Source organism: Anopheles darlingi, chromosome 2 (genome assembly GCF_943734745.1).
Source record: "Anopheles darlingi chromosome 2, idAnoDarlMG_H_01, whole genome shotgun sequence".
NCBI lineage: Eukaryota > Metazoa > Arthropoda > Insecta > Diptera > Culicidae > Anopheles > Anopheles darlingi.
The window spans coordinates 2,195,088-2,207,500 of NC_064874.1; the positions used below are offsets into that span (position 1 = coordinate 2,195,088).

Genomic DNA, 12,413 nt, shown 5'->3' on the forward strand with positions numbered 1-12,413 from the left:
TGCACTGTGTGTGTGGTGGATGGGAACGGCGGTGTGCGGGTGCAATATCGTTGAAGGGAAGTTCGTTGAGCAACGTTGAGTCTTTCAATAATATTGAACCGTTTGTTGGAGTTTCTAAAAAACCCCTTCGCTGCAAATGTGTCTTCAAAGACGGGAAGGATTCATTGCCGATGTTTATTCAAAACCTTTACAGTTTGTCCTGAACGGACACGAAAGTTTCTTCTAATGATCCTTCTTCCTTTTTTTTTGCTCTCCTATTTTGTGCCTCTCGCTCTCGCGCGGTTTTATGTTTGCTCTCCCTCTCTCTCTCGCTCGCTCTCGCTCTCGCATGCGCCTGCTATGTTTACAGCAGCAGCATTTCTCATCTCGCGTTGATTGTAATTCGTAAAATCTCCTAATGCCCTGCTCACGGTGGTCAGCTCGCTGTTCTGCTCTCCGCAAAGATCGATCACAAGCTTTTACATAGCCCGAACGGATGACGACGACGACGACGACGACGACGAATCTTTATGTCACACAGCACAGAAAAGGGAAAAAGGTTTTCCTACCGGCCGCCACTTTACGTTTTGCCACATCCTTGGCCGGTTTCGGGGGAGTGCCATACGGCCACACGAAAAGGACACTTTCAGTAAATAAAACCGTACATATATATATGTGCATGCGTGTGGGGCACCCGGAGACGAGATGTCAACCGAGTGCTTGCGCATACACACAGTGGGTGTGTGGGGGTACATAACGTCTGGTTGGCTTAGCTCGGTTGACAAAAGCGTGTTGTTTGGCGTTGGCCAGAGCGGGAAGCTGGCCGAGAGAGAGGAAGATGGGATTTGATTGGATGTCACCAAACCATCGGTGTCCAGCCTTATGTACTCCATGAGACGACAACGACGGTGACTATCTTGTCTTGTGTCGCGACGGTTCGTGCGTTGGTGGTGGTGAGCGTTTCTTCGAATCGTCGTCGTCGACCGACCGACCGACCGACCGCCGAAGGGGTTCATGTACGGGCGGCCCCTGCTGACGACGACGATGCTGTTGTATATGCTGCCGTGTACATAGACCGACGTTCGTGCGGCACGCGATGCTCATGCGTGATGCTCTTGGTTCGTGGAAACCCGAGCGACACTCCGAGAAAAACCGCCGAAGTGATCGCATCGAGGAACCATCGTCGTCGGTATAGTTGGGAAGCGAGAAAAGTGTCCAGCAGGTTGTGGTGTGCCGGTTGAGAGCAGCTCCTGGGCTGCAGGAGAGTGCATATGACGCCGAATCAACAGCACCTTCTTGTCTGCCAAACGGAGGAATTCTAAGCAGTGGTTTAGTGACATAGAATAAGGAAGGCAAAAAAAAGAAAAGAAAAGAAATGCTAATCTTCTACCGGGTCAGTGCTCATCAGCAACAGAAAACACAACACAACCACCCCCCGGGCCAGCAATAGAGTGCAATTGTGCAAGAGTGTCAACCCGTTTGAGTAAAAGCTGTGTATCCAGCAGTTCGTCGTGTTCGCAGTTCGACCAAAACTATAGGCCCCTATTGCGATTGTCTTGTCTCGTTTCCAAGACAAACGTCAGTCTGGTGTCGGTATTGCGAGTGTCTTGCTTGACACCGATTTCTGTCTTGGAAACGAGACTCAGCTGTCTTGTACTCAAAGCTACCAGACTGGGAGTCTGCCAAACAAGACTGCGATTTAAGATTACCGTAACAGTTTTTTATTTAGCAGACTGGCGGTTGATTTGGAATTTTTGGTTGAATTTAATGGAATTAATCAATAACCTATTACCAGTAATCGATTATGTTCAATTGTACGAAATGGCACATTTTCTGAGAACCATGTAATGGGCTTAAACCTCAGCATTTGCTTTCGTGACGATCGAGTTCCTGAATAAAAATGCATCAGAGATTGAGAATAATTGAACAAATATTGTACGATTGAAAACATTTTTTTGATGAATTAAAACACGTTAACGGTAAGGAAATTCAAACTGCGCACGATTGTTTACAAACAAAGCTGCGATTTTGATGGCTTTTGACAGCCAAATGAACACTTGTTCATTCAAGTGTTCATGCGACACTCGCAATACCGATTTTAGACAACCAAGACTCGGCGGTTTTTGCCAGACAAGACTGGTCGAGTCTTGTCTCGGAAACGAGACAAGACAATCGCAATAGGGGCCATAACGTCGCCATTTTTCTACTACCCCGGTTTTTTTTGGCCCCACTCCACGTGTTGCATTAGTGTGGAAGAATTATCGCCTTCAACGTGTTTGCAAAATGTGCAGCAACATTTGATCCTCACTTGTACAACGGTGGGTGGGTAGGAAAGAAGAAGGGCAGGATCGATGCAAAAGTGTGTTTCGTTGGGGTGGAAAAGTTTCCCCAATATATACCCTAAGGTGTGTCGTGGAGGTGGAAGTTTTTTGCCGAAATACTACGATAACAACGACAGCAACAACGAAAGGCGCGCGCTCACGCACTACTACTTCGCAGACGTTGCACGCGGCATTCAAGAGAACAAATGCGCTGTTTGTGATTTGTCAAAAACATAACCCAAAACCGAAGAAGCAGAGTATGGATCGTCGTGTATGGGGTTCATGGTTCTTCAGCATCATGTAATATGTTGTGAAGGAAGGTGATTCCCAGTCTGTGTAAATCCCTTATCAAGAGAGGCTGTGAACGACGACGGTGGAGGCAGGTTAGAGCGCGCGTGATGTGGTTCAGTTCCGAATAGAATAGTCTGTGCACCTGTACCTGTGTGTCAGTCAAGCAGCAAAGCCAGCCCCCTGGCCGAAGCCTTTTCGGCGGGTGTAGTCTTTGGTGTAACGCATATTCAACCTGCAAGAAGAACGGCTGCTCTTCGAAATGACAACGTGGCAAAGTGTGCAATAGAGAACCCGGTGAAGCTCTCTTCTCGTCCATAGAACACACACACACCGGTGTTTCCAGAAGATTTTTGAGGTAAGTGAAAAGTGTCCAATGTCTTGGACCATTTCTCAAACGGAGGGGGACACCGCGGTGTGAACGGTGGTCAGGCGATAGCCGCATGGCACATCATGAAGAAGAGGGAGGAGGGTGCAATCGTAGTCCCCCAGTAGTCAAGTCGCGCCCTGGAGGAGATTGTGAGTGGCTGGTGGAAGTGTCAATTTTTGATTGACGTATCTCGCAAAAGCAAAAGAAGCAGGCGGCGGCGCAGAAATGCACATTTTACTGTGCCGTGTAGCCTGGCATGACATCGGAGTGACCCTGCGCTGTCGCTGATGTTTGCCTGCTGCTGCATCCTGTCCGGTTGATACTACACACACACACACAGTCTGATAGTGTTGCTTCTGCCTGGCCAGGCCTGGCGTTGACTCGAAACAACCATAATTTTGCGTGTTTCCCCCTCGGTGCGCGCGCGGGATGAACAGTCCCCTAATCTGTGATGGGTGCGGGGGAATCATAGGTCAAATTGTGTCCCGCTTTGAGGAGGAAGCGCGCTCTACAACCTCCTCCCTATCTCGCTTTCCACCCCCCTGTCTCTGAGGCCCAAGCCATGATGCGAAGACGACAACGACGTTGTTGCAATTCGTCTAGGTTGTTAACGACGATGCACAGCAACCGGTCGAGAGAGAGAGGGAATCGCTCGAATATCATCTCGCGCGACTGATAAGTGTTATTCGAAAAACTAGCGATTGAAAAGTTAATCAAACACATACGGCAGGGCGACGCGCCGCGCGGTGTATGAAAGCGCCGCCGCCGCACGGCTTATCATGATGCACGGCTGGGCCTAGGCCAGGCCATTCGCGGGCTAGTTCTACATTAAAAACAATATTCTCTGCGACACTGACATGCTGTCATATACGGTCATCACTGCCTGCCGTCGGGTCGGGGTGAGACAGCAGCAGAAGGAAGAAGAAGAAGAGGTTGCGATGCCAGTGACCGTGTGTCTCTCCCCTCGATGTTGATGTCCTCGTCGTCGTCGTCGTCGTCGCAGTCTCGATGATCGCCGATTCGCGCTCTTATCGCGGCGCATGGTGTCAAAACTGATCAACCGTACAGGCGATGACGGCGGCGACGGCGGCGGCGCTGGTGAATGTCGGCGGCTCCTCTTAGTGACACCAGCAGCCCCAGCACATGTGCTGCTTGTCACACCACATATGGGGCTTTCGGGAATCAGCCGTAATGGGTTGACGCGATTGAAACGATTTGTGATCGCTCACAATCGTTCGCAATTGCTAAAAGAACAAAGGCGACGACGGTTTCGAATGTGACCTCGATGCAATTGTATTCTCCTCGAAGGAACCCACCCCTCGAAGGTGGTTAATTGAATTTTTGGGCTTATGGTTTGGTTCATGGTCGACTATAAGTCCATTATTCTTCGTTTAATATGCATCCACTTAAGCTGTCGTCGTCGGTGGTGGTGTGGTGCACAGTCAGTCGCCCGATGCTCGACCCCTTTTGTCGCGATAAGACCGCGATCGTTCGTTCGAACCCGTTTTGCAGCGATTTCCGCGAAATACGTTAATCATCGGGTTATAAGTGTAAATGGAATACACCGAAACCATCGATTCTAAAGAAAATAGAAAAAACAGGCAAAATTAGAAGAAAGCAGCGCCTACTCGGACACAGTGTATGCTGCCTGGGGGGAAGGGGGTAGTTTACTTTTTAGTCACGTGTGTGTGTGTGTCAGCCAAAGGCGACAAAAACGCAGTTCACTGTGCCAGGAAACCGAATATGTCCTCGAGTGCATATGTGGTTGATATTTTACCGTGAATGACGCAACGTTATTTTCATTTGTCACCAAGCTGCGGTTTGGGCTTGCGGGATTTGTTTACATTCCCGTTTGGAACCCCCACCACCCCTCACCGGGGGGATGATCGGCAATAAAAGGGTTCTAAATTCGTGTCGCAAATGGACGATGGAGGAGCGAGCAGCAGCAGCACACATTGGATTTCGAACCATAAGCTAGTGTTGTCAACCGCACCGTCGTGGCGAAGATGTTACTCAGCTACAGAACCACCCCAACCCCGGCCAGCTCGACGACGACGACGACCGTCGATCCGGCGGACTGATTTGTTATTATTATTGCACGTTGATTTGTTATGGTTAGCGTCTCAAACGGAACGGCATCGACATCGTGTAGACATTGGAGAAGACGACGACGGCAGCGGCTGCGGAGCTGGCAAAGGCTGATGTTTTTCATGGAAAAAGGTGAAGTGCGGTGTGACGAAGAAACTGAAAAGACAGCAGCATCACCAGCAACAGCAGCAGCAGCAGCATCACCAGCAACAGCAGCAGCAGCAGCATCAAAAGGCGGCAACGTGTGCGCGGGGACGATTCATATTTCGAGAAAAGCGGTAGACGAGAGACGGCGACGGAAACGCGGGGGGAGTGTGTCATTGTGTAAACCGTGTCAACCCCGGTGTCAGCCGTCGCCCCGAGTTGATGATCGTGTTGATCGTTGTTCACGTAGTTAAAAAGGTATTTTCTGTGCACGGAATTCTGGTAATATCTTGCCGGAGGCCAGCAATGCTCTCCCCTCCCTACCTCCTCCCATATGCCATTGATGGACCACGTACACACACACACGCACACACACACGCGCAGACGGTGAAGCAAGTGCTGAAGGTGTTCCGCGATAATCGGATTACTTGCTCCTCTTCTCCGTGGTCTGTCTGTCGGTCGGACACATCAGAGTATGCGCCTGGTTGGTTGGTTTTGGGGTTGCTCCCCTGATCGCTGGCATCTTTGACGCAATCGAAGCAGGCGAAAAAGTGTTCCCGAGAGTTTCGATAGCAATTTATGTTGCAAAAAGTGACAGTTTTATCTCTTTATTCGCCAAATAATCCCACAGATATGTAATACGATCGCGAAGATAGGCGTAAAAGTGAAAATGTGTCAGGTTCGCGGCTAGAATTCACATGATGGCATGTTATCGTCGAACACCACAACGACGAAGATGAGGAGAAAGAGAGAGAGAAACCAAGGGCTAGATGGAGTGTATCTGTGTTAAATGACAATTTACCGAAACGACCTTGGTCGACGGGGAGATCTCGCGGCGGGAAACGTCGGAAAATGAAACTGTCCATTGCCGCGCACCACACCACCACCCCGGTAAAAGAAGAAGGGGGTGAGGCGCAGGTGAGAAAACGCAGAAAACGTCGATAAATAGTAAGAAAATGGCCAGAAAGACAAACCGCGCGCGCAAGAGAGAGAGAGAGAGAGAGAGAGAAGCGCGTAATTAGGACTCCGGCATCATCTCATCGTAGCAAGCCATCGACGACGACGGAGACGACACCGTCGTGCGACATCATCCGCGCGGACCCGGGTGAGGAACGGAAGCACCGAAAACGCATTAAATTACCATTAGAAAGACAAATAATGTGTCTTTTAACCGGGTTGTAGAATGGCCAATCCGTGCGCGGAAGCCTGGAAGCGCTGCGTGGAACCAACGTGTGTGTGTGAACGCCGCATAACTTTTCTTCCCGAACTCCGAAGCCGGCGCGCTGATCGGTTCTTTGTTTAGAACAAGTTTTGTACTAAAAAAGACAGTTCGCGGCTCCAAAGAGTTATTAATACTTGATTGAACACCAATGGAGGGGGGTTCTCGACAGGCAATGATTTTCGCTTCCCTCGTTCGAACCATTCGTCGTCAATCTAATGCCTGCCCCGTTGGTGTGCTGGACAACGAAGGTGCCCGAAGGTGTCGATTTTGTAGATGACACTCAAGATCACAACCCGGGTGCTCTCTCGTCTCGGATGACAGAAGAACGAACCGGGAACCGAGAACCGGACAACCGATCGTGCGTTATTTGCCGGCTATCCATCCATCCATCCAGCCCTTGTCTCTGGGTGGAATGGTTCTCATGTGCGTGTGTTACGTCGACGATCATCTCGACGTCGTCTTCGCGCTCCACATGCCTTGGTCATTGCTTCCAGCCATTTACGATACTTTCATACTTTTTCGGTGGCCGCTGACCGCAAAATGAACGATTCATCATCATTGCTATCCGCCCGTCCGCCGTACGTCCCGCTGCTCATCCTTTCGTCGTCCTCCGATCCGACAAAAGGAGGAGAGGAAGACGAGGTGGTGGTGGCGAGGTATCGTTGCGCCCGTCGCCTCCTGAGATTGCCTTCGTTCTTGCTTTGTCAACCGTATCTCGGCGCTGCTTCGTTGCTGCTGCTGCTGCTGCTGCTGTAGTCACCTCTTAGCGCGGGAAGGTTGAAATAAAACTTATTATTGGTCACCAATCGTAAAACCCGTCTCCTTCTTCTGTGCTTCTCTTCTCCTGCTCCAGCGACACATTGGTCGCGCGTTCCTTTTTACACTCTCGGCCATGATGGACGGAATTTTTAATTTACAGTCATCTCCTCATCTCGCGTCTCCTCCGGACCAGTCCGAGGAGCCCCCAGCGCGCGACCGCGCGGTTGACCGGGAGTCGGGAGTTTTATGCTTTTATTGTTTCGGTCACCAATGGTTCATTTCCTTCTCCTGTCAGAAAATCTTCTCCACCAGAGAAGGGGACCAGAAACCGACCGAGAGAGAGAGAGAAAGAGCATGTGCGAGGCTGGAACGACGGCCACCGGTTTTGGGCGCATTCGCGCATAGCCCTCGAGGACATTGTAGCAAGCGCGGCGGTCGGGGAAGGGAGGGAGGGACCCACAACTCGTTCCTGTCTCCCGATCCCGGGAGCATGATTTTAGTTCGTCGCCCAGGTCCTCTCAGCGATCAATCGGAACGAGCGACGTGCAGTGATCATCACTTTATGAGACCTTTCTGATGCTGGGCCTGTTGCCTCTTTGTAGCTGCAATCAACTCCGAAGACCGATTACGGCGACGACGAAGACGACGGCGATGAGAGAGATGTGTGTAGGGTGTTCTAAAGAACGCGGCCGCTGCTGGCGACGGTTCGTCGTCATCACGCGCCGAACCGTGTGCCGTCCTGCGGAAGAGAACCGTAAAAATCTGTCGCCTTCCGTCTTAAGAGCGCGCCTCGTGTGCTCGCGCGCGCGCCATACCTTCCAATAATTTATATCTAGCGATTCGCAAAAGACTCGTCTCAGCTTCATCAACCCGTTCATGTCTCTTCGATTTTTGGGGAGGAGGCGTCGTCGTCGTCGTGCTGATTTTTTCCCAGAACACATTTCAGCAGATTGGTTTTTTTTTTGTAGAAGGATGGGATAGTCGTCGCCTCCCCAGACCCACCGAGATCCCACCGGAGGGATCGTAAATTTTAATTTGTCATTTTAAACCCCAAGCGCAGGGTGCCGCAAGGTATGCAAGCTACACACACACACACACGCAGGGGCGCATAAGAAAAGGAGATCAGAAACAGGAAAACGATGACGGAGGAGAGATGCGAAGAGGAGAGGAGAAGAGTCAGCCCCCGAGGATCTAGAGGGAATGAGAACGCGAGTGTGTGCCGATGAAGCGAGCAAAAAATGCTGCACAAATATTTGTCCCGACGTGTATATCCGTGTATGATGGGGACCACCAACCAACCAACCGACCAACAACAACGAGCCAACGAGCTCCCTCGCCCCCTCCAATCCACCACACAGTGCGTGTGGACATGAAGAACAACGTGGCTCTGTCCTGCCGTCGCCGCCGCAAGGTGTGTGTGCTTGTAGATCGAAAATTAGTCATGAAGCTTCGCTATCCGCGCAGCCAGCCAGCCAGCAGCGCAAGCATATACATCATATCTGATCAGAAGGACACACAAAACGCCTGTGGTGAGGACGAGTTAGCCGGGCATGACGATTAGATAATTTATCAAATAATGAAGATGGCAGCCACCAACCAGTCAGAATGCGCTCGCCGAATTGTTTCACAAGCAGGGCACACACCACATTCCACCGAGCTATGAAAGACAATTTGGACTGCTGGACGGGGACTCTCTGTGTTCTGTTGACGGCTGAGCGTCGTCCGCGCAGCGTTTAAATCTTTCCACTGATTTGGGCTACAACCATCACCACCACCAACAGCAATAGCAGCCAGCAGCGGGGTCCACTTTAAGCCCCCTCTCCGAAAGCAAAATGGCCACCAAATGTTTCTTTCTTTGAACTCTTCCCCCCAATTGGCTGGGGCCTCCCGAAAAGTAAATCAGCGTCAAGAAAAGGCACACACAGAACGCGACGCGCGCGCTCGCTCGCGATGCTTTTGATTAAAAGATCCATTGCCTGTTTTGACAGTTTCCTTGTTCTCTCTTTTCTTCAACCCTGCGGACGGGCGCTTTTCGGATGGCTGAGCCCCCTCCTCGTTGGACTGCTGGAGGTGTGCTGGTGTGGTGTGGAGTGCCTATACCCCACACCGTTCAAGGTTACATAGTAGAAGACACACACAAGGCAGAGAGTGGACGAGCGCGCGGCGCTGTCAAGCAAAAGGGTCCCGAACACAAAGTCTCTCGGTCCGTGAACCTTCGAAACAACGACGACGACGACGATGACGACGACGACGCGAATGGAGTTCGTCAAGCGGGTGTCAAAAAATACGCGGCTGGTCAGAACACATTAATCATCGGTTATAGTCAATCCGACTGTCGCGACCGAAATTGGGGACCGCGGCAGAGAACTGGGGGGAGGTCATAACTCTGGGGCGGCAGCGGTGGCGGCGGCGGCGGCCTCCATGAGCAATCTTCGTCGGTTCCCGGGAATATGGCGTCAGGAAAGAAGGAAGGATTGCACAAGGCACCACCAGCAGCAGCAGCAGCAGCAGCAGAAAGTAAAAGCAGCGAACGGCGAACGATCGATCTCTAACGATCAAGTTCGAGATTCCTCCAGAGCAGTGCAATGGTGGCGACGAGCGCACAGTGTTTACCTTTTGCTTCCACCGCGGGGGATGCTTGACTTATTGAATTAAGCATAATGGTTCCGCTTCATTAATCTAGTATTAATCAACACTACAGAACATCCGCGGAGGGAAAGAGGAAGAAGGAAGGGCGTGTACGCAGAGTGACTAGCGACGACTGCGCGAAAGAAACTAGCCGAAAAGAAAAGCGACACAAAGAGAAGGAAAAATTAAGTGCCTGGAAAGCGCACGACAAGCTTCCAACTCTCGTGAGACCCCCCCTTCTCGTCACGGATCGCTCTCGATGATTGCTTTCCTGGGTCTTAAATCTGTCGTGCATTTTCCATTCTCGGTGCAGCAGCAGCAGCAGGCGTTGTCTCGGAAATGGAACCATGCTTCAGCTACAACTGTTGCAGAGTAGTAGACGTGTCACTAGTAACCTGTAGGTCAGCGGCAGGCATGCCTACTGCGATGGGAATCAAAATAATCGAAATTGCCGAGACCGCGCGGTGCAATGTTGCGAATGTCGTCGCGGAATCAATCGATCGCCAACAAGTCACCTAACGCGCGCGCGCGCGCGCCCGTCAAAAAAGCTGGCTGCTAGTTTGTTGGAGAATGGTGGGCTGTAAAATGGGACGGAAAACGGTCGCCTCTCGTTTAATGGTTTTTGGCTGAAAGCGATTTCAGGGACCAATCGCGCCAATCGCATGTGTATTCGGACGGGTCGGTATGTCGTCTGTCGATGATCGCGAGACCCCCGTTTGGTTTTCGATACACAGAATCAATGCAAAGAAGAGCCGCGCGTCCGTCCAACCCATACAGCGCGTCATAAAGATCTCGCCGAAAGACTGCTTCTGAAACATGAAAGCTAATTATTTTCACAATATAGTCTACCGCAGACGAGAACCGTCGTCGGATGAAACGTAAATCACCTGCACACCGGACAAAGGCCCGGGGCATTTAATGTTCCATTCGTACAGAAGAGCCCGCTCGATCTCTCTATCGTCGTCAACCTCTGGTCCGGTTGATCAGCATCAGGTATCGGCTAGCAAGCATCATCGGGTCGCATCTTTGAAGTTAATTCGGCACATATTTATGACACTTTGTTGCTGCAGACTTAAACCCAACATTGATCGAAGTCATTCGATGCAGCGCGCGATGGACAACAGAATTCATTAGCCCGCTCTGTATATCCATTGTTTAATGGTTTCCTTCCTTCTGAGCTTGAGGGGAGAGGAGGTTCTGAGGAAGAATTAATTTGAATTTTTGGTGATGTATCCTTGAAACTGTGACCCCTCCGGTGGAGGTCTCATCGATGCCGATGGTCGAAAATGTGTCCATCATCACTCGCGATCGCGTAGTGGTGTGTGGTATGGGCGATTCTCTAGCATTACGGACCTGTAGTGTACATTTTACGTTTGACCGGCAGCTTAGAATTCCACCTTCCCCCTTTGGCCGCAACACCACAGAATTCGTCCACGTCATGTGTCCACCGTAGATGAGTACTCCCTAATGACAAATGATTGATTTGTCCCTCGTCGTCGTCTGGTCGGAAATATCGAAAACAACGTGGTATGCTCCTACCAAGCGCCGAGGCAACGAATTAATTGAAGCGTGCGCCCAGAGGGAGGCGACCGTACACGCGGACCGGGGGGACACGCTATATTGCGATCGAATGTTGCCGCGCGCGCTGACTGTGTCTCTTGATTTCGTTGTGTGTTTCTGTTGTTACCTTTTGCTGTGGTCACTCTCAGCGCTTAAATCCGTTTTCTGACCGCGCGTTTGCGTATTTACGCGCATATTTTACGATCCTTGAGACTATATGCAAAGGTAAAGGTTTCGATAAACGTTTGATTTTTGGAAAGGAATGAATTTAAATGTCCACCACCGATCAATTCTTTTTTTTTAAGTGAATTTATGTGACATATAACAGCACCAGCGCTATATTTAACTATTCAAAAACTAAGAAAAACAAATTATCAAGAATTCTTTGAATTGTTATAGACTTTCGTTGTTGCGCAATCGGCGTTGAAGAACACATTAAAAAGAGAATTGAAATAGAATCGCTTAACGATGACAAGGCTCTGGTGTGTTCGATGTCGGTTTTCTGATTTATGACAGAAGATGACACTTAATTAGAGGACACCAGTTAAGGTGCCACCTTGAAGTGGACAGTAGAAAAAGAACAACTGGATGATGATTTCTCCCGTCCCGGGCGCAGAGGATGCGGTTTTTCTCGCTTAGTTTTCTACCGCTTGGAATGATGTTGACAAGAACCAGCTGTACAGCAGATTGTCAGGGTGTATGCTGTGATTCCACGCGGAACACCCCATAACGCGTCCGTCTTTAACGACCGACAAAGATCAATAACTATCATGATAAAGCTATAAGTTACGAATCATGACAAAAAGAGCAATAAACAGAGGTAATACAATATAGAAACAAAATAATAATGAGCTTCAAAGGGTGATTGTTCAGAAGAACTGTCGTCTAGAAAAGGTTCAAAGTGATGCCAAACGAAACCAACCCCCTGTCACAAGCGTCATTCTTACATTTCGAATTTCCTTTTTTCGTACCGAAGAAATGACATACTTCGACCTATTTTAAAGTAGTTTTGGTCGCCCATTCTCGTTGCAGTAGTCTGGAACGGAACGGCGGA

At 50.1% G+C, this 12,413-nt stretch overlaps 1 protein-coding gene across 1 annotated transcript in view; it reads left to right on the forward strand.

The window, feature by feature from the left end:
* The first annotated feature begins 1,134 nt into the window (after positions 1-1,134).
* Positions 1,135-12,413, forward strand: part of LOC125959754 (uncharacterized) — a 21,447-nt gene continuing 10,168 nt past the window's right edge. Inside the window, exons 1-2 of the mRNA XM_049692678.1 lie at positions 1,135-1,372; positions 2,228-2,946. The gene's annotated coding sequence lies outside the window, so the exon portion shown is untranslated. The remainder of the gene's footprint in view (positions 1,373-2,227; positions 2,947-12,413) is intronic.